This window comes from Canis lupus, chromosome 5 (assembly GCF_003254725.2).
Source record: "Canis lupus dingo isolate Sandy chromosome 5, ASM325472v2, whole genome shotgun sequence".
NCBI lineage: Eukaryota > Metazoa > Chordata > Mammalia > Carnivora > Canidae > Canis > Canis lupus.
In genome coordinates, this window is record NC_064247.1 from 68,664,521 (window position 1) to 68,688,023 (window position 23,503).

The 23,503-nt window shown below is 47.3% G+C and overlaps 1 protein-coding gene across 22 annotated transcripts in view; it reads right to left on the reverse strand.

Moving 5' to 3' along the window:
• Nucleotides 1-23,503, reverse strand: part of CDH13 (cadherin 13) — a 1,387,059-nt gene that overhangs the window by 35,143 nt on the left and 1,328,413 nt on the right. The window lies entirely within an intron of this gene.

A 23,503-nucleotide genomic window follows, 5' to 3' on the forward strand; every position in this document is an offset into this window, starting at 1 on the left:
CAGGGAGCCTGATACAGAACTTGATCGCAGGACCCTGGGATCACGACCTGAGTCAAGAGCAGACACTCAACCACTGAGCCACCCAGGTGCCCCTAGCTTTATTTCTTTAATACCTTGGGTGTGTCCCATGTGCAAACCCGGTAGGAGAAGCAATGCCATGAAAGTGCAGGGAGGGTGCACAGATGCTTGGAGGAAACAGCCATTATTTCTGACAGAGGGTAACCCTGGGGACCTCACAGAAGATGCAGTGTCCGAACCAAGACCAGAAGAAAGGGTGGGATGTTGTCAGAGAATGAGAGGACAGACAAGTCAGCAAGAGAGAAGAATACAAATTAACACATGGAACAGAGAGATTCACTAGAGTGTAAGCTCCACAGGGCAAGGACATCTGTTTGCTGTCATGACCTAGCTCCTAAAACATTGCTTAGCACATACACAACACTCAACAGACAGTTGCTGAATGAGTATTTATGTTCTAGCATGTGGATGGTTGTGGTCAGGGCCATAGCTTCTCCAGGGGACACCGAAAGTATGTGAGTTTAGAGAGACAGATTATGCAGAATCTGAACCACTATTGTAAGGGGGTTGGGTTCTGGATAATAGGAAACCATCAAAGAATTTTAAAATGTTACTATTTTTGAGGTTGTTGTAAAAGTAATCCACGCTCCTTCTAAGAAGTTCAAACAAAATGTGCATTAGGTAAGAAATGAAAATCCCACCTATCAGGGAGACTCCAACTGAACAAGACTCAGATTTCCTTGAACTGAGTGGCCTGGGTAATGTGGGACTATCCCAGTGACACATGGCAGGTGCACCAACTACTTTTGTACTTGAGCCAGTGAGATGCTAGTCAGTGTTTTCCTGCCACTCCCCACCAATCTTTGAAATATATCCCCTGAGGGGACATGAAAACTCATGGCTCATCAGTCAGGTAAAGATGCTTGGAGTCAACATCTCTGCCATGTACTGCTGGCTTTGGTTCTAAGAACATTTAAAACCTGATTTAACCAACAAGAGTTTGGGACCAATTACCATCCTAGTCTTCTCAGGAAAAGATGTCCACATCCTAATCCCGTGGTACAAACTTTGTAGGTCTAATTAAGGGGAAGATCTTGAGGTGGGGAGGTGCTTTTGGATTACTATGCTATGTAATTGCATATTACTATGCAACTGCAGATGCCCTGATGAGACACCCAGAAAAGAGAAGCCCAGGTGACCACAGAGGTTGAGACTAGACTAATGCAAAGGAGTCTCCCCTAGAGTCTTCAGAGGGAGTGTGGTTCCCCCTTGATTTTGGCCCAGTGAGACTGATTTTGGATTTTTGGCCTCCAGAACTGGAGAAGAGGACATTTCTAGCCTCACCAAGCTTATAGTAATCTGTTACAGCAGCTTGTTACAGTGGCAATAGGAAACGAATACAGTAAGTATAATATCCCCACTTACGGATGAGGAAACTAAAGTACAAACCACACAGCTACCAGGGCCTTAGAGTCTGGATGTGGGTCCAGAGCCCCTGATCTGAACCCCCACACGAAGCTGCTTCCCAGCTAACTTACTGGAGGGTGGTCAGAAGATACTTGCTGAATTTTGAAAACAAGCTACTTTCTGAGAATAGAGCGAGGATGACTCCAAACACAATGGGTTAGATTCTTCACGTGCAGCTGGGACCCAAGGGGTTGTCCACAGGTGTGTGGTCAAGGAGAAGGGGACTCGCCATCCCTGACTTGGAGGCAATCTTGGGGGCCTTACAATGTGATTATTACCTGAGGGAGGCTGTGGTCACAGAGAGAAGGGGTGGTCAGCCTGGCTCGTTGAGAAGGGAGCAGAGGAATAAGAAACCTCTAGAACAGCCTCCAGGAGCCTTCTGGTAGCCGTTCAGCTGCCCCATGACACCACTGCACCCGTGGTCCCAACTTGACTACCAGCTGGGGAGACCCTCCGATTGTTCCCAGGCTCTGCTGCAGCCTTAGCAGCAACCCCTGGACATCTGGGGGCCTCCAGGAGGGAATTACAGAGCCTCTGACATAGAGTCTCACTTTAGTGCACAGAGAAAGACTCTTTTTTTCAGGCCCTGGTGAATCTGGGTCATGTGAACAGACCCAAGCACCTCTGTGTGCATCAATCACATCAAATCAAATTGTGTAAAAGTAGGTGAGCCAGACCTTGCACTGCTGAACAACACTAGGAAGTGGGCCTTGCTAGTGCTTCCTACAAGGCATCAGGTCTAGTCTTTCTAGAACAGCCTCGGGTACAGTACCCTTTCATAATAATGGTAACAACAGCGGCTTCCAACACTAAACTGAGTTCTTTCTATGCACCAGACACTTTTCAGGGGGCGTGCTGTATCTACTCTTTCAGCCCTCACATCAACCCTGACAGGTTGATAATATCATTATTCCTATTTCATAGATGGGGAAACTGAAAAGATGCTGGATGCTATCGACCTTTTCATTGTGTTACTTTTTTTCTATTAAATTCCAGGCCGTAGATTTCTTAGTTTTCATAGAACTGATAGATTTTATCATTAAAAATCTACTTGAATATTAAAAAAACCCTTAAGTAGAATCTTTATTTTGTTTTTAAAAAGGTACCATTTGACTTCTTGCCAAGAAAAAAAAAAAAAAACTATTCCAATGCAAAAACAAACCAACAAAACCAACCCAGAGAGACGAACCACTTTGCCAAGGTCAAGGTTAGGGGCTAGAGTGCGTGGCGATGTTGGGATCTGCACCCTGGCTGTCTGGTGTGCCAGTCTGCTCTTAACCTCTGCAATGGCTATGCCGGGTCATGTACGTTCTCAGCTGTTCCATGAGAGTAAAAGACTTGGATGTCAGAATAAAAAAGACCTGGATTCTCACTCTGTGACCTTGAGCGAGCTACTTGTCTGTTTCTGTTGCCTTGGTGAGGGAGGAAAATCCCAGGGCCTCACGGGGGAGCTGTGAGGGCCAGAGGGACCTGGCACGAAGCGTGTGGCTCCCAGCAGAGCCAGTCGGACCGCTGATGTGTGGCTGTGGTCCACTGGGGTTGGGTCCAGTATGGGACCCTCACTGTCCCCTGGAATGTTTTGGGAACCCCTGGCTCAGCGAAGCCCTGGGGAGATGGCATTCTGTAGGTGAGGCAGTGGTGGGAAGCACATGGGGAAGGAGTAGAGCTAACGTAGTTTTTCCCACATTCCCTTGCTGCCTCAATGATCATTTCCTTATTTCTTGAGAATGAACCATTTTAAAAACACCTGTCTTTCATTTTGAGAGCAATTTACGCCTTCGCCTGCAAAATTCCTGTCTTCTAAGATTGGGCTGAAATGCCTCCTCCAGGTCGCCCTGTAAGAGCTTCCCGTTAGAGGCAGTCACTTCCTCTTCTGTCCCTTGCTGGGCATGAAAACAGACTAACCTGTTGGAGTGTAAGAAGGGCCTTTGTAGGCCTGCTGCCTTCACCAAACTGTGCTTTGTCAGGATGAGGTTCAAGTGGGTTGTATGAGTGCATACGTCCTGTGCCTGGCCCTGGGCCAGACTCAGAACCATTTCTGTGGTTCCCAACAACCAGATGAAGTTGGTATCATCCTCGCTTTAAAGGTGAGATGACCAAGATTCAGAGGGGCTTAGCAACTTGCCCAAAGCAGCACAGCGGAAGTGGCAGAGCTGGAATTCCACACAGGGGCACCGGATGGCAGGTGCTGGACCTGAAGCAGGTTGGTTTGTTACTTATGCTCATGGCCACATGTTGGCCATTCCACGTCCCCAGGGCCAGGGAAAGTGCCTGGCACCCGGCAACACCCAGGGTTGCATCCTTCCTGTCGGGGGCAATAATCACAGAAATGGGGAATGTGAAGAAAGGTAACATTTATTTCCCACCTTACCAGGTAACAAGCTCGCAGTTGATCCAGAAATGACTTGTGGTAGTTCCATGTATTTGAAATAATGAAAAATTTAAATGGACCGTATTTTATTCCTGATTACTCAAATCAGAGTTCAGAATATAAATAAAAACAGAATTAAATGATCGAGGCTTTCATGTTGGCAAAGAAACAATACTCTTTGTTTCTCCCTATCATGGTTTTGGTCTCATGATGCTACTGTTTCGGGGTATGATGAACAATTTTGCTTCTTTTCTTGGATGCGGAGTAGTGCTAGTCAGCGGAAAACTTACAGGACGTTAACTCAGGGACTGTCCCCTAAGAACGATGTCCAGTGGAGTTAGGCCTCCTAGAGAGAGCAAGGGCTTGAGGGTTTTACACAATAGCCACTCAGTGTTTTTCTTCCCTAAAAAAATCCTGCTGCCTGGGTGACTCTACTATTTTTTTTTTTTGAGCATTAACATCCAATTTATTCTCTTAAAAACAACAACAACAACAAATTTATTCTTCAATATTTAGTTTCTCACATTGCTACCAAGTAAGTATTCATTGACATCATTTTAAAGCAGGGCGGTTCCACAACCACTCCCTGCATTTTTGGTGGGTTTACTTTTGTGTTTTGTTTCCCTCCCTGCATGGTTTAACCCCAGCTCCCAGTGTGACAGGGACAGGCAGGTTCCTGTTAATCACTTACTTTTTCAGACTACACCTGGAATTAAGAAAGATTTGTATCCAGGCTCTGCTGCTGACTTGCTATGGGCTTTGGGCAAGTTACTTGCCCTCCCTGGGCTCCTGGGTCCCTTTTTATCAATGACAGGCTCTGCCCTACCCACCTCTCAGAGGCACAGAAGCACTGTTCAAACAAACACGTCCACCATCATTGCCACTCATGAGCTAGGAAGAAAGACACTCAGGTAGGGACACCTGGGTGGCTCACTTGGTTAAGCATCTGACTCTTGATTTTGGCTCAGGTCTGATCTCAGGGTCGTGAGATCGAGCCCCATGTTGGGCTCTGTCCTGGGGGGTGGAGCTTGCTTAAAATTCTTTCTCTCCCTCCTCCTCTGCCCTTCTCCCCAGCTCACACTCACTCTCCTCTAAAAAAATAAAAAATAAAAATTTATAGAAAAAAATCAAGTATCCATCGTCGTGGGTATTTACTTGTGTTTTCTCATGACCTTTAATTCTGTTTCCCTCTATTAGTTTATTTACTTTGTTTGGTGTCTCTTCCCATCATCGGAGACCTTGGGGAGGCATGCTTGTGTCCTGCGTCTCCGTGATGCCTGCTGCTTCTACTCAGGACAAGGGGCACCCCATTTGCCGGGTACTCCCAAGGCAAACAATGCAAGCCAAGAGCTGGCGGCGAGGCCCTGAGTGCATGATTTTCCCCGACTCCTGAGCATCCTACCCCAGAGGACAGAGCAGCTGGAGACCACCAGCCAACCTGCTTTTCCAACTTCCTGGGTGATGGGCCCTTTTGTGAGATCAGCCTTTCTGACCAACTGGCCAGAAACTCTATGTAAATTCTTGACAGCTTCAAAGCTGTCTTTTTAATAAACCTTTTGGTATAAAAGTACCAGCGTGCAAGATGTTTTCCATGCTTTTAGGCCTGAAAAATGAACATGCCTTATTAAATTGGAATTTCTGGGCAATTTATCTGTAATGTGAACTTTGCTTGTTACAGAGGAAGAAAAATCAAATTAAAAACGGGACTCATTTTAGTCCCTAATGTAGCTTCACAGGAGCTGCTCGAGCACTTGCTGGGATCTGGCCTCTTCTGGGTGGCGGCCTCCGCAGACACGGGGCAGGTTGATTAGCAGGCAATGTGGTGAAGTGGGGCTGGGCACCTCTGACCATGCTTGGGCCCTGCACTCTCCTGGGAAGCAGGCTTACTATTTGTGGGGTCGCAGCAGAACGGGAAGGAAACTCCAGGCCAGGGGCCAGGGGCCAGGTATCAATGGAGAAGGATGAAGGGCCTGCCAGGCTCAGCCCTCATGGGGCCTTGGTAGTGGTGGGAAGGAGGGAGAGACCCAAAGCTTTGACAAGCCCCTTCTGTAAGCTTCTTGGGCTCACGTTCTGTGCGTGGGGGATCCATATTTATTCAGCACAGATACCAAAGCCACACAGCTTACTATGGCCTTCCTTTTATATCAGACTTAATAATGTTACAAAGTGAGACAGTGCTATTAGTGCAGGATTAGCCAATAGGATCAATGCTATATTAGAGCCCCAGAAACAGGGCAGCTATGGACACAGGAAGACAGACAGACCCAGGTATGGATATAGATATCTAATATAATATATATCTACCATATGTATTAGTTAATTAGAGATCTATCAGTCTATCTAGACAGATATTTTATATACAGTGACATGGATGTATATCCATATATACATTTGGAAATGTACTATTTGCTAAAAATGGCATGTTAGGTTGTTTGGAAAAGTCAGATCATTCAATAAATTCCCTGACTCATTATCCATTCGAAACAAATAAGTTTGCTATCTTTCCAGATGCTTTGGACCCTTGGGCGTATTAGAATATATGAGAATGTACACAGAGGGGTCTGGGCATCTCTTTGCAAACTGGTAGCGTGGATTACCTGGGGGAGGGGACTTGGGTTGGGACTCATGTCAGAAGGAATCAGTGCAAGAACCCTAGGGCTCTGTAGACACATGACAGTCTGAGAAGCACCGGTCGACAGCAAACACTAGTCAGGGAGCCGTCCGAAATATCCTGGCTGATATCACATGTATTGCGGGGAGGATTGTGGTGTTTTGTTTTGTTTTGTTTTTTGTTTTTTTAAGCCGACATATGAGCCTCACTGTAGTTTACCCTCAAAGAGGAGTCAGTAAGGATGGGAAAGACCATGAGACCCTGAAAAGGAAATAAGAAAAGGCAGACTACAGGAATTTTATATTTTATATAAAAATATGGAATATTTTATATTCTTACTGAAAGAGACATTAAAACCTGTAAAACCACAGGGAAGAAAGGAATCAGGGGACCTATGCTCAGCTCCCCACCTAATTCCAGCTCTGTGGGCCCCCTGGATTAGATGGAATACCTGCCTGGGTGATTTGTATCAATCACTTGATTTAAAAACAGAGCTAGAAAGTAATAGAATTCCCAGCTCAAGGAAGTACACTGTTTTGAAACGGCTCACGTAGCTCTCGCTCTCCATACAGTGGGAAGGGCCAACTTCAAATCTCCTGATGAGACCAACAGAACAGGTGGAAGGGCCAGTGAATCCAGGAATTCTGGTTCAGTTAGGCCACCGAAGCCCAGCACTGTTCAGGGCTTGTGGAGAGCCCGGGAGTAGCCAGGGCACCAGAGCCAAGAAAGGTCTCAATAACAGGGAGGATGGGAAGATGCCACACCAGCAGGCGTGGACAAGAGGACCTGCCCAGGAAGTGGCCCGGGTGGGGAAGGTGGGGCACGTGCTTGCCCAGCCTAGCATGGCGCTATGGATGTCAATGGCAAAATAACAGCTGAGAAAGGAGGGGAGCTCTTGATGCCTCTAAACCCTTCCTTGGACCTCTTCTCTCAGGTATCCCAGGGTCCCTGGTGGGATCCCATGGTCGTCCTGCATGAGGCTCTACCAGAGTCCAATTCTGATCATCACATTCTCCTGGAGGTTGCCATCTTCAGATGGCACATGGGCAAGTCTTGGTTGATTCCATCCCAACATTCTGACCCCTGCCATGACAATGAGCAATGCATAGCCATACCCAAGGAGGTCATCTCCTGCCCCTGCTGTGGACTGAGGTAGGTGCGGTGTGAGTCTGTTATCTCTGCTCTGTTGTAGGAAGTAGGAGGTAGGGCACTAGGGATCATTGTTTGCTTGGACCACCGCACTGCACCTGATCCTTTGCTTTTATTCTACGTACTACAATCCATTCTCCAAACACCAACCAGGGCAATTATATTCAGTTTTATACCCTATTTATACCCTTTCTCAGGATCCTCCAATGACTTCCCATTGGGCGTAGAATAAAATCCAAACTGCAGGCCACGAGTCCAAGGCCCTACGTCCTCACATTCATTTCCAAACTCTTTCCTTGCCCTCCCAACGCCGTTGGGCACACAGGTTTTCCTTTTGTTCCTTCAAAAGACCAAATTAATTCTAGCCTCAAGATTTTCCATCTGTCCCATGAAACTTGGCCCCCTTAGATGTGCTTATGTGTGTCTCACTGACACAGAGGTCTCAGCCCAAATACGAAGTCCTCTAGATGTCCTTGGAGAGACTACTGTGAGTGCCCTCTGAGAAGCGTGTCTCCTCACCTGGCTTCCTCCTCAGCTTACAGGGTAAGCTCTTTGGGGGCAGTGGATGCATCAATCTTACTCAACTCTCTGTGTCCAGGATCTAGAAGAGTGCCAGTGCACACAGAGTAGGTACTCAGTTGTTTAATGAATGAAAGCATCAATCAGTGAGAGTACAAGCCTTCTTCAACATACATTGACTGGCCTGTATCCTCCTGACCCAGAATCCTAGAGGAATTTTGTCCTGAGGTGTCCATCCATCCATTCCCCATGGATAGATTTCTCTCTCAGGAGGGCCACTAGACCATTTCTCTCGTTACAAACCCAACTCCCACCTAAATGCTGCTCCAGATGTCCCTTCAGTGGGCTCAGACTTCCTACATGCTGTCAGCAGAGACTCAAGTGTGTCAGGGCTCCCAAAGATGACCCCCAGATTCAGTGACTCATTAGGAGGACCTACAGGACTCAAGACATAGTCATACCTGGGGCTGATATTTATTATAGTGAGAGGATGCAGAGCAAGATCAGCAAAGGGACAGGCATGTGGAGCAAAGTCTGGGGGAACAGGTGCCAGCTTCCAAAGACCTCTCGTGGGGGTCACATAGGACACACTTGATTCCCCAGCAGTGCGTTGTGAAGTGCTGTTCACAGGGATGCCCGCTAGAGATCCCAGTGCCCAGGATTTTCCTGGGGGCTGGTCATGTAGCCACCCTCTCTGCCTGGCATGTAGCAAAATCCCTGATTTCCAGAAGGAAAGTAGGTTCTCAGCATAAGCCCTATTTGTTTGCATAAACACTTGAGGCACAGGGAACCACTCTTATCACCTAGTATGGTGAGAACCCTCTAGAAATCCAAGTTTTCAGATGCCGAAATCCAATAAGCAGACGTTTCTGGAGACCACAGTCTCAGTCCTGCTGTGTTAACTGTTTTCTACATGGTCCACAGTCAGAAGAGGGAAATTTGGCAGATCAAAAGAAATTCTACTTATTTTTAGAAATCATTTAATTCCTATTTCTCCTAGAAGTGTTTAGTTCTAGAGACCATATATATAAGGAAGCTGGAAGTCATGAAGGAACATGTTTTGTAGGCAAGATGGTAGGTGGCTTCAATCCCTCTCACATTTATGCAAGGACGCACTGGTTAGGTCTGTGTTCACTGCAGAAAATTCAGGCAATATAGATAAGCAGAAAGAATAAAATTAAAAGCACCCTCATCTACCTCCAGAAATAAGCACTATTAAAACTTTGGTCTGGAGGCTTCCAGCCTATGTATAGACATACACATGCACACATGTACGTTTTTAACGTGACCATACTGTTGACTCATTTTAAATAAATATTTACTGAGTGCCTCATGTGCCAGGCACCAAGCGTGGTTTTGAGTATGCAGCAGTGGGTTCCCTGCTTTTTTTGGGAACTTATACTCCAGGGGGGAGGGAGGATTTTAATTAGTATTTGTATGAATATTAATTTAATTACACTCGTGATGAGGCGGCAAAGGTAGTCTCCTCCACCTAACATGTCGTGTGCTATGAATGTTTTTCTATTTTCAGTATTTATTTCCTGCTGTATTTAGAACCAGAAGTCCACATTCATTGATCACCGAGGAGATGCCACACAATGTATGCACTTTATTGTACATCATTGCCCATTAACCTGGGAGGCAGATATTAATATCCCTACTTTACAGAGGAGGAAACAGAGGGTCAGGTGGGCTAGCAACTCATCCATGTCATGCAGCTTTTTTTTTAAAAAAATCATTTATTTATTTATTTATATATATATTTAAAAGCAGATTCCATGCCCAATATGGGGCTTGAACTCATGACCCTGAGACGAAGAGTCACGTGCTCTACTGACCAAGCCAGCCAGGTACCCCTCATGTGGTTTTTCAATGGCAGAATGGTGGATTCAGCGCAGGTCTCTCTGTCTCCTGAATATAGTCTCTATTTTTGGTTTGCCTTAAAAGTAGCCTGTGAGGGTTGGAAACTTTCTTAGGCCATCAGCTCTCCAATTTTGGCCTATATCAGAGTTGGTGGGCTTGCTGAATGTGATGGGGCCTCTTCATTTCTACCTTGCCCTCTGGCTGGTTCTGGCTCACCAAAGCTGGAGAGCCACTGTTCCACACACAGTGTGATTAAACTCGGAGCTGAAACCCTCGGTTTTCCTTAGAGGGAACTGGGAACTCCATGAGACTTGGAAACTACAGGACAATAACATTCCCTAAGAAAAACCCCAAACACACACACACACACACACACACACGCAGATGCATGTGCACCCCCCAAAAAAAACTCCCAAGCTATTATATTGACATAACCTTTTCTTAAAATCCTATTTGTTTTTGTAAAAAAAAATTCATACACATTCAAGAAAGGCTTAACATAATATCGCATACGTATATGATTTTAATATGTTCATCTCTAGAAATTCTCAAATAATATGGGCTTAAAATGTTCTCTGATTGCACCGGGAGAGCAACCGGGGATGTCAGCTCTGGGTGGCTCAGTGGTTAAGTGTCTGCCTTTGGCTCAGGTTGTGATCCCGGGGTCCTGGGATCGAATCCTCCCCTGCAGGGAACCTGCTTCTCCCTCTGCCTATGTCTCTGCCTCTTTTTCTCTGTGTCTCTCATGAATAAATAAATAAAATCTTAAAAAAAAATGTTCTCTGATTGAGAGGCTCATACCGACAACTTCTAAGTTAGACCAAGGCCTGGGGCAGAGGGCTCAGCCTTGATGGAGAGACCCATAATGATAACAGAGGCCTGAACGTGATTTTCTCTGCACAACAGGTGCTCTCAGGCACGCTCTGCTTTCACTGTCGGGGAGCAAGGAGCCAGCTGCAGCCAACAAACATCCTACTGGGTGTGCAAGTGATTCTCAGGAATCCGGGGTTTGCCTGCAGGAAAGCCGTTTCCTGTCTGCTCCTGACCTGCTTTGGAGCTGTGAGTCCTGCACAGGTCCAGCCTCCCCCACGACAGAAGGGAGCTGACGCCCCCAGGGAACCCGCGGCTTGCCAGCCATCATGCGCATCACCTCGGATCCGCCCTCGCCACCTGTTCAGTGCAGCAGCTCTGCTCCTTGCTTCTCCTAGTAAAGGTCATGCCTGCGCTCCTGCTTGGGGCCCCTGATCCTTTGTTATAATTTACACTGGGTGCGATGGGACCTTTTGGATCTGCAACTGGACGTTGCTGTGACCGAGCTCTTTCTAGCTGGCACTTTGTCCCCACTTGCAAACTTATTCCAAAGATTATGCATGAGTTCCCCCACCCTGTCCTTGACCGCGCCCCGATTCTGAAGCTTGCACAAATGCAGCAGTTACTGAAAAGAGGACCTAATGCCCTCCAAGCACTGCTGGCTGCTTCTGGATGTTTTTAAGGAGCCTCGCATTATTGCCTCAGGCCAAATTGATCATAGGAAAATACAGAGAAGTCCAGAAAAACAGAGTTAACACGTGAAGCCAAGGACCTAACAATATTGGCAAAAATGGGAAATTGGGACCCTGATATCGTAACTAAATATGGGGCTTTCTTTAATTACAAGCTGGGACCTCAGAAACTCAAGATTTCTGAACCCCAAGGACACACTTGTCAATTCTAGATGAAAACATATGAGTTAATATCTCGAATGCGGGTAAAAGAATGAAACAGATGCTTTAAAAATGCAGCCACAAGACGGCTTCCGTTATTAATTTATCGTGATTGCTGTCACTGAAGTCGTCATTAACGATCAAGCCTGGCTCCTGTAGCATGGTCAGGGGCAGGTTAAATTTCGCATCTCCGTGTGTCCACGTTGGGTGGCTTTTCCCAAGCACTAGAGACCACACTCAGAAATGAACAGGATGGCTTGGAGTTTGGTTCAAGTCGGTAGAATGTCAGCTTTCCTCGGTGTGGGGCTATTCACCCATTTGTTGGCCGATGTGCCCATTCCATGAGGAATCGTCTTCTTTCACTGTGCTGTGGGCCCTGGAATGCACATGTGAACGAGGCCCGCCGGGATGGCTCCTCAACTGAGTATTCCCCTGGTGGCCTCACGAGGGGACGCCTGGCCACATCCACCAACCTCTCTAACATCCCCACCTTGCCGAGCTGTGGCCAGCAGGCTCAGTAAGTCAGCCTCGGTGATCGGAAGCATCCAGACACAAGGCAAAGCCAGCGTGGAGTACAGCTGCTAATCTCACAAAGGTGCAGGGGCCAGGCCGAGGTGTAGCCACGTGGGGCAGGGTAGGGACCTGAGCAAACCCAAGACACATTAGGAAGGAGCAGAGACAAGCCAGTCAACAACGGAAGAGAAAGGAGATTCTATCTATAGAGGCCTCGAGAAAGAGTGATTTGAGGAGCACAGGACTAGGAGAAGCCCTGTGGAAAATGGATGGAGCCCTTGGATGGCGCGGAAGGACACCTCTTTATAAACACGCTGTGCCAGCTGAGCGTGGAGTGTGGCGTGTATTGTCATGGGGTGTTGTTGGGAAAGTTACACTAAAGGCAAAGCAACAGTTGGTTCACCCATGTGCACTCTGAGAATAGCTTCTGGTGGAGGCAAAAACAAACTTAGGAATGAACTGATTTTCACCCCCAAATGAGATCTCCACCCAATCTTCCATTTTTTAAAACTTTTGTGTTGGATGTGCGTCCTCACATTAAATCAGTTCACGGTCAGAGGCCCTTTTCTGCTCCTTATCTTCTTTAGACAAGGGTCCTTCAAGAACCTGTGATTTGGAGCCCGTCAACTGGATGAGGGCACGGCAGAGGCGGGAGACTGGGGCTTCTGAGCCCCGTGCTGATCTGTGCTCACATGCCTCCAGTTAGGATGGTTGCAACCTTGACTCACCACTGCCAAAAATCATTCTAAGGAGGAGAAAAATTACCTGCTAAAATCCACCTCTAGAGAATCTACCATTTCTGCCTGGAGAATCTCAACACATTTATAAATTAAAAGCTGAGGCCCGGTTCTCTACATGAGCCTCTCCTTTGGCCTCCATCAAGTACCTTCTGTTTTGGGGGCATTTCTTTTTTTTTTTTTTTTTTCTAAAGATTTTATTTATTTATTATTTAAGATTTTATTTATTTATTCATGAGAGACAGAGAGAGAGAGAGAGAGAGGCAGAGACACAGGCAGAGCGAGAAGCAGGCTCCATGCAGGGACCCTGATGTGGGCCTCAATCCCGGGACTCTAGGATCACGCCCTGGGCCAAAGGCAGGCGCTAAACCACTGAGCCACCCGGGCTGCCCAGGGAACATTTCTAATATGGTTACAGGCTGCTGTTCTCTTTCTCTTTTAAAGATTTATTTATTTATTTGAGAGAGAGAGAGAGAGAGAGAGAGAGAGAGCAAGTGAGGAGGAAGAGCAGAGGGAGAGACTCCCCACTGGGCATGGGGTCTTACGGGGTTTGATCCCATGACCCTGAGATCATGATCTGAGCCAAATCCAAGAGTTGGGTGCTCCATGGCTTCTGGTCTCTTAATCAGACTTATTAAAGGAGGTTCTCACTTTAACATCCCATAGAGTTTTCAGTGGCTGCCCATGGACTCATCCTTAGCACTCCGGGGCACAAATATGGAAGGTCCATGTTGTATCTAATTATTTAAGTCTCGGGTTTTGACAATGGTCCAGTTCTCATGCCCACCCAGAGCCATGCAGCCTCCTTCCCAGGGGTCACCCTCATGTCCCTGTGGAGGCTAACAGGGCTCTGGCATCCCAGAACCAGCCTTTGTGCTGACAGCCTGTCTGCTGGGCCAAAGCCAGGCCAGGATGGCTGGTGACAAGAGGAAGAACCGCTAGTGTATACAGGTCTCCCAGAGAGCCATCACACAGCTAAGAAGGGATGGAGCACAGCATTTGGGGCCCTGACCTTGCTACACTCACTTTGGGAGACGTGGGGTGACCCCATCCAAACAAGAGCAGCCTCTCCTCTGATTTCCAGGACAGAGGCTGCGATTTCTTCCTCACCCTACATGCATAGGGATTCCCTTGGCCCACCATCCTCTGGCTCCTGAGGTCATCACCTGCCCTTCACTCCCATTTGGTTAGCTAATTTCCAAACATTTTTAAAAATATTTTATTTATTTATTCATGAGAATAAATAAATTCACAGGGAGAGGCAGAGACACAGGCAGAGAGAAAAGCAGGCTCCCTGTGGGGAGCCCGATGTGAGACTCGATCCCGGGTCCCCAGGATCAGGCCCTGAGCCAAAGGCAGACGCTCAACCGCTTAGCTACCAGGTGCCCCGATTACCAAACTTTAATAATACTTTCTTACAAAGCTGTAGGGCCAAATAAATTAAAATAGTCTTGATGTTTCAGAGTTTGGGATGGACAGCGTGTGGCCCAGATTGGGGGGTCACCCTGCTCAGGTCAAGATCAGCTTTTGTGCACATAACCCAATGGTATGGGGGTGTCTGGGCCTGTGCTCAGTCGCCCAGGGTGGGCTGTCACGAAGACACAACCGTGCTCACCGGGAGAGCAACCGGGGATGTCAGAAGACCAGTGTGGGAAAGTTAATCAACCCCTCTGCATTTGTTCTCCGAGCTTATTTTTATTGGGTGATGAATTGACATGCCATGGCCTTTGCTCCAGCACCTGAGTCTCTAAGCCCAGCTCAGACCAAGCTGAGCAGAGGTACTGGCGCTTTCGAGAAGTCGATAAATGAGGCCAGCTGCCACGGGGACGACATGAGATAGATGGCTAAGCCTTGCATTATGCCTTGAAGGTCAGCGCACACAGACTGGCACACCGCCACGGAGGAGGTTCCTACAGGCAGCCGGCTGGGCTCGGGTGACGGGCCTTCTCCCCCTGCTGGAGTCGGCGTGGCAAGCCAGCTGCAGACGCTGCTCCCTACAGGCCAGGCTCTGTGGGGGCCGTGGGGTTCTGGGGGCCGACTGTCTGGGCTTCCTATGGAGAGATCTCACCAGGGAGCACGCTTCCCGTGTCATTGGTGTGGCTCCTCATCTAGAGGGGCCATCCCCCGAGCAGTCGATGCCTCTGGCTTCTCTGCAGGAGGGAGATGGCCAATCATCCCCCCACAGAGCACTCAGAGCCACACACTCTCAGCCCGGGGTGTGGATTTCATGCGTTCGCTCCACACAGAGCTCTGAACACCTGTCACACGCCGAACGCTCTGCTGGGGCCTGGGGAGGTTGCAGTGAACAAGGCGGGCAGCTCCCTGCCCTCCTGATGCTTAGCATCACCAAAGCCACTTGCCACCTGACACTGAACTCTGCATATGACTAGGTGAGTGTCCAGGGCAGGGACTGTCCTCCTCTCCTCCTATATCCAGTGATAAGTCACATGTCTGGCCCTTCGCAGGCCTTGGTCAAGGATGGATGAACAGAACGGTTGGGTGAGGGAAGGAGCAAAAAGAGGTCAATGTGTGACAAGCAAAGGGAAGGATGCTCTCGGGGATTCCAGGGAGTCCCTATGCCCAGGGATTTGCAGGGCCGGGTGAGGGCGCACATATGTCTGGTCCACGTGGGAAGCAGTTGCGTTGGGGCAGGTGCATGATGGCACAGTTTGTCACACTGTCAGCTCATCCGGCTCCCTAGGCCCCAAGTCCCTGGGCCCTCCACCCTCCCAGCCTTGGCTGGAGCTGTTGGTTTCTGCCTGATAATCTGCTCCCCAGTGCTTCGCATGGCTGGCTCGGCATCACCCTTCAGACCCTGGGTCAGTTATCACCTCTCTCTCAACCAGGCCAGCTCGGTGGCCTTTCCTGCTTACTCTGCATCCCACTGTGCCCTGTGCTCCCCGTCGGCACACATGGCTCTCCGCAAGTGCCCTGGTTATGCAGTCATCCATCATGTATGTGAGCATCCCTGCCTCCCCATCGGCGCGAAAGCTCTGCAAGAGGACCACGTCCTGTAGCTGCTGTCCTCAGGGCCCAGTTAGGGCCCAGCCAGTGGTAGACGTTTCGTGAGTATTTACTGGATAAATAAATAAGCCATAGGGTTGAGTTGAGGTGAAATATAAGAAGAGCAGTCGGGCCACACAGAACATTTACTTTGCGTCCTGTTTTATACCGAACGCATTATTTACAACAGGCATCTCCTGACTGTCCGCTACACGTTCAGCATTTAGATCTCCCGAGACGCTCTGAGATAGTCCCCATAAGAGATTTGTATTCATTTGACATGTTTTCCTGTCTGAAATCTAGAAAAAGGAAAATTTATACTTTCTGGATGAATTGACCTCCTCTAAAGTGACTTCCCAGAAGACTCAGAAAAAGAACCAGGTAATTCTTTGCACTGGGCTTGATTGTTTCAATTTTTGTGAGAACATCACATATGCTTTTAGTGTCTTGAACTTTTCATGTGATCGTGATTCAAATGAGGTCATGGTTTAGCCTAGAAGGTGGAGGTGGCTTCCAGGCTTGTTAGTTCCTAAAAAACACCATCCTAGAAGAAAATAAATGAAAATCTGTAAAACTGCCCCTATACTTTGATCCAGAAACTCTTTTCAAAAAATAATTCAGGCCAAAGAAATAGTTGGGAACAATTTCATAAAGGTCAGAATACTGGATTAATAAACTCAAAGGTGTTCCTCCTCTGCGGGACTTCTCAGAGCCCTGAATAAGCAGATTCACAGTGTGAACAGCTGCGTAAGGGTCTCAGAATAAAGCGTGATGCAAACTTATTTGGCAGAAATATTTAGCTACAAGACTGTTTCCTCCATCACTATTTATTCTAGAAATGGTTCAAAGAATACCAGGAAACTGTTAAAAGTGATTAGTTTCCCAGATAATGAAATAGTATGCAGACAATAAAAACAATGATAGCCATGACACGCATGGTGAGATGACTATGTGCGTGGAGTGGAGATGACATGAGAAACCGGGTCTCTATACAAAGTGGGAATATGTGTGCAACTGAGAGGACCACAGGCAAATGCAGGGCATGCTCTCTGCCTCCTTGTCGCACACACCAGGAAGTGATGAAACTGTCTCTCCTCCTGAGTCCAAGGTCAGCCCCACGGTCCCTCTCCACGCCACGTCCCGTGTGCCAGGCCCTTCCTATTCATGGGCTTAGTGGGTAATCCTGAGCCCATTTACCAATCTGGCTGAAAAAACACCCTGGATGGGAACGCTGGTGGCAACCGCATTAACAGTAACACCAGAGCAGCCCAGGTGGCTCAGCGGTTTAGTGCCGCCTGCAGCCCAGGGTGTGATCCTGGAGTCCCTGGATCGAGTCCCACGTCGGGCTCCCTACATGGAGCCTGCTTCTCCCTCTGCCTGTGTCTCTGCCTCTCTCTCTCTCTGTCTCTCATGAATAAATAAATAAAATCTTAAAAAAAAAAAAACAGTAATACCAGTGATGAAGAGACCAACAATAAAACAAAGGGAGTGTTTTCGAGCACTTACTTTATGCCAGAAACTTCCTGAGTATTTCACAAGATTCAGCTCATTTAACTCTCCCAACAGCCTCACCGTGTAGGTGTTACTGCCCCACGGCACAGATGAAGACCCTGAGGCACAGAGAGGCTAAGCAATCTGCTCCAGGTCACACAGCTGGCGAGTGACAGAGCCGTCCAGGCCCAGCATGCATGCTCTTAATTCTGATGCCTGGCCAGCTGACCTCGGCCTTAAGAGGCTTGTGCCTGTCTCTGACTAGTGGGGTTTATATCATTCTTCTTTCTGATCATCAGAATCTCTAAAATTTCTACCTATAGTTTTTTTTTTTTTTTTTGCAGTAAGGGTTCTTTTTTCCCCTCCAAAACAAACAAACAAACAAACAAACAAACAAACAAACAAACAAAACTAGTAATATAAAGGTATCTTTATACCTGTACATCCATTTCCATTTTGGCAAAGTCAGTGTTTCTTGTCCGCTCTGCAACCTCGCTATCACAGTGTGTGTGTGCACAGAAATATCTATTATATACAATACCAAACCCTGTATATGCTGGATACACACACACACATAAGGTGTCCATTACGCACCTGTGGTGGACTGAATGTCTTTCTCCCTGTCACCCTCACGTTGCAATGTTGAAGCCCCTACCCTTGGTGTGGGTGTATTTGGAGATGAGGTCTCTAAAGAAGTCATTAAAGTTAAAAATGAGGTCCCAAGGGTGGGGCCTGCTCTGTTAGGATTAGTGGCCTTCTAAGGAGAGATGTGCTTATGAAAAGGATGTGTTTATGAAAAGGGAAAGGCTCAGGAGGACGCCACGAGAAGGTGGCTGTCTGCAAGCCCAGAGAAGGGCTCTCACCACACCCTGAATCAGCCTTCCAGCTTCCAGAGCTGTGAGAAGTAAGCTTCTGTTGTCCTGGCGCCCAGCCTGCGGTATTTTATGACGGCAGCTCTAGCAGGCTAATATACCACTACATCAATATTAGGTTGAATCACAAAGTTGCCATATTAATGGCCAAAACCTGCCAAATATCAGCAATTTCATATGGTCCCAGCTAACACATAAATGTATACACAATAAAAATGACATGTCGTAATTGCGTGTTTTTTTCCCCTGCTGGCCAGAGTTCTCTGAGGGCCAGGAGACAAGGCTTATTTCACTCTGTGTTCTCTTCTCCCTGGGGAATCCTCTGGCATTTGGTAAACATGGGGGCTGGTGAGTGAATTACTAAGATGAGCCTTTTTAATTCCCATCCCACTAGCACCTTAACATAGTTTATCAAGTTTATAGTGTGTCACGGGTAGTTCACTCATTTAAAAGAATTACTTTGTGCATATTGGCAGGAGCTGTTGAACTTCTGGCCAAGGCCTTTCCTTCTCTTGTCATAGGAACTCAGATTAAATGTGTCTTCACAACACACACACACACACACACACACACACACACACAGCTCAGTGTCATCCAACCCATCCAGGGCCATCACATCACCACTCAGGTACGTAGGCTTGTAGGGCCAGTGAGTGACTAGGCACCTTCTCCCCAGGTCCTGTGCAGACACTAAGAACTTAAAACTCCACGGTCAAGGACAGGCTTTGGAGGCAGAATGCCTGGATTCCTCTTTTCACAAACCACACCTGCCGTGGTCCACCCAGACCGCAGCCCATGGCATCTGAGCGTGTGATGCTGCATGCTGGGGTCTTACCCCAAGGAGGGGCCGTGGCCCTGGATACAGCCACCTACCTTCCTTCCTTCCTTCCTTCCTTCCTTCCTTCCTTCCTTCCTTCCTTCCAAGATTTTATTTACTTATTCATGAGAGACACAGAGAGAGGCAGAGACATAGGCAGAGGGAGAGATAGGCTCCATGCAAGAAGCCCGATGTGAGACTGGATGCCAGGACCCTGGGATCACAACCTGAGACGAAGGGAGATGCTCAACCAGTGAGCCACCCAGGCGTCCCCACAGCCACATTTCTGCAATGCTTTTGCTGTACAAGAGAAACAACGAAAGGACCTTTCCGTAGGCATCCAGGTCTTCCCTTGAAATGCGTGAATTGAAACTGATCCTTAAATCAAACCCTTGAAACCCCCAACAGTGAGCAAATGAGCAGAGACAGGAAAAACTGCCATCTCCTGAAACCACTCAATCCTCTCCCTGGCTGTCTGCTTCAACCGTTGAGCCAGGGTGTCAGCGGGTCCCCTCAAGGGGCTTGTCATTCCCAAACCGGTCAGCCCTCGGGCCTCATGTCTCGAACACTTGCTTCCTTGGAGAGCTCTTTTAAGCTTTCTCCACCATTTGGACATAACTTGTCTTCCAGAACCTCTAATGTCAACTTCCTAACAGTCTTGGCTTTTAAAATCCCCTATATTGACATTTTATTTTGCAAAGTCAAGTATTTTTCCTTTTTGATATGGAAAGGTTGGAAGTTGCTCCCTTGAGAACCCACCACTAAGGCAGCGAGACACAGGATGGATGAGGTGGTTTATGGCAAAACAAGTAGAATAAAATGTTAGGGTCCAGGTGATGAGTGAACAGGTGTTCGCTGTAAAAATCTCTCAACATTTCTGTGCATTTGAAAGTTTCCATAAAGCTGGGAAAAAAACAAGAATGACATATGTGTTTTTTCTCACATCACTAAGCGGCTTCCATTCTCAAGTTCAGGTCTTTCTACTATGGGTCCAACAACCTAAAGGTCCAACAACCCTGACTATGGGTCAACACTCATATGGAGTGTCCGCAGGAGGAAAATCCCCAGAGACAGAGAGACAGGGAATGGTTGCCTATGGCAAGGAATGGGGGTATGAAGGGTATGGCTAAGTGGAGCAGGTTTTTTTTTTTTTTTTTTCCAGGGGAAAGAACATGTCCTAAAATTGATAGTGGTGATGGTTACATGACCATCACTGTGAATACACTAAAAACCCCTGAATTGTATATCTTAAATGGTCGGATTATGCAGTATATCAACTATGTCTCAATAAAGCTGTTAGTTATAAGAACAATACTTAAGGGAAATGAGTTCACCAGGTTTTCAAGGTTATCAAAGCAAAGCAAGACCAAACAAAACCCACACACCCTTCCCACGATGTTCTTTAGAATATTCTAGAGTAGTACAATTCAGTAGAGTTGCAGAGGGCAAAAATGATGGAGGCCTTTTGAATTTCTTTCATTTTTGCCTCCTTGGTATATATGTTGAGCCAGGCAAAGGACTCTCTGAGTCGCCTCTATGGGATTTTCATTCACGATTGTAGAGACCACAGCAGAATGAGCCAAGGTGGATACTTGCCTAGTGAATGAATGAGGGAAAGAATGAAGGAAGGGGTGCATAATGAGTGAAAGAGAGAGCATGCCCTTCGCTCTCAGCTGGGCCTTTCCTATCCATCCACCCACGGCCTTTGAATGAATGTTCACTTAGTGTTACAGGAAGATGACAGCTGTTCCTCACGCCACCAAGGGGCTTCTCTCCAACCCAAACAGAAGCTCTGGTCCTGCCACAAACTTGGCCTATGACCTGACTCTCATGCTTAGGCTTCAGCTTCCCCACCCACAAAGGGAAGGCTGTGGTAAGTGATGTTCTCGAAGGTCCCTTCCAATGCTAGTAAATTATGATTGCCTTTACCAAAGTGATCGTTATTCATGGATGAGCGGAAAGTTATAAAATTATTCCTGGTGGGCAGATTCAAACCAAAGTCCTGGCAGATTTTTCTACATGATGGGCGACATTTTACGGTATAGCATAAGTGCAGAAAGTAGAAAGGCAGCCGTTAGAGGTGCGAAAAATAAACAGCTGGGAAAGAATGCCTGTATAAATTGCCCACTCTGATGTCAGGGGGATAATTTTTTTTAAAGTAAGATCATGAGAAGTAGATTTATGTCCCCAGATCCAATGCAAATGCAGGATTTGTACAATAACCATTTATCAGCTCCCAAAGAGCTGATTTATTGGCCAACCACCCTACTTTGTATTCTGACAGACTCAGAAAGTTAACTGACAACACAGAAAGAAATATCCTCTGACTCATTGCAGACGACGGGTTATAAATGAGCACAACTTGATTTTCTGCTCTGGAAAATTAGTGTTTTGAAACTCTCATTAGAAATTAGTCGTTAAAGCTGTTCGCCAACTTGACTGTTTGGCCTGTTGCTTTGTTGCTGCTTTAGTCATTTCATTTCATGACAATGCTGGGCAGGGAAACTACTGCCTTTGCTTCAGAACATTCTGGGTCGACTTCTTTATTTAGATTTAACAGCAAATTGCCAGCAAGGCGGTGTCCAGCACATATCATAGTGCTGGGCTCTGCACAGATCTTGCACCCACATATGAAAAGGTGGGCAAGGTACAACCGGTACCCAGCACGGGGGCAAGTGGGGTGATGAACCAATCAGTCCACGGCCATGTGCTGAGCCCCCACCTCATCTGTGGAAGTGCTGTGCCAACCCAGAGCAGGTGGAGACAGATGCATGACTTGGCTCCCAACACCCTCCCCTCATCCCCAAATATTAGTGGAAAACACTTAATTCAGATTGTGTGCCCCATAGTACTGGCTCTGGAATCCACATTGGAGTTCAAAGACAGAGTCCCAGGCCCTGATGCTAGAATTCTTGATCTGCAAGGTGATTCTAACACCTCTTGTGGATTTTGATGGAGTTGGTCTGGGGGCAGGCAATGGGGATTGCAGCCTGGGGTTCTAACCATTCCCCTAAGACTGAGGCTCTCAGTCAGAGGGGGAGTGTATTAGATCAAAGGGAAATCAGCAAGAAGGTCTTCTTCCTAACTGGGGGATGGCCAAGAATCTTCCCTTTGCCCTCGGTGTCCAGTTAATCTACAAGTCACTTGGATTTGTTTCTTGACTCTGTTGTGTGTGAATTCTCTGAGCTGCTACTCCAGTTCTGGCTGTCATCAACTTGTAAGGAGCCTCCTTGCCTCCTCTCTCTTCCCCTGGGGTTTGAATGAGCTTTTTATAAAAAATTCAGATCTAATATAACATCCTTCTGAGTTGAGTCTTCCGGGCATCCCCACTGGCCACACATCAAGGCTCAAATTCTGTCGCAGACCAGACCAGACCTTTCACGATCCTGTCCGCTGGTTTACTGAACAAATCTAGCCTCTGGGCCTTTGCCTATGCTATGTGCTGGGCCTGAGCATCCTTCGCCTGGTCTACTTTCAAGTCTCAGCTTGGCCATCCCTTCCTTCTGTGACCCTTCAGGCAGACACAGATCTGCCTCTCTCTCTGCCCTTATCACGCTGTCTTGTTTTGTACCTTGAATGGCACTGTCAGAGCTCCTTTATTGCAAGTGCTTACACAGCTACCTTTTCTTTTAGACTGCATGAACCAGAATGATCAAGGCCATATATGTCTTGACAACTGTATATCCCCAGTATCTGTGGATTAGGGGCTGATGTACATTTGTTCAGTGAGTGAGGGTACCCAGAAGGGGTATGTTCCTTGGGGAGGCTGGCACTGCTCAGTTTGGTAGGGGAGGGGAAGGTAAAGATACACATCTCTGGGAGAGGTCCTAGGACCCCTTCAGGAGGACTCTAAGAGATGGGCTCTAACATAGTAATAGGAATCTTGAACCAGGAGGGAACCTCCCACGGCCAATTTGAGCTTGTCCAATTTCATCCACTTTTTTATCCATCCATCCATCCATCCATCCATCCATCCATCCATGTATCCTTCTGTCCCTTCCCATCCATCCATCCCTCTATCCATCCATCCATGTATCCTTCCAACCATTTATCCACCCATGTATCCATGCATCCATCCATCTATCCAGCTATCTATCTATCTATCTATCTATCTATCTATCCTTCCATCCCTCCCTCCCTCCATCCATTTTTTCAATATTCATTATATGGCTCCTATGTGTCAGGCACTCTTAATGTATATTGCGTATATGGCAGAGCTTATGTTCTAGAATCATAAGCAACATGTAAACAGATAATGCAACAACTTCAGAGGGTGATAGATGATCTGAAAGCCATCATGCTGGATAACAGAACTGGGAGGCTAGGCAGGGTTGGGAAGGTTTTTTAGTGAGGGTGACCAAAGAGAGCC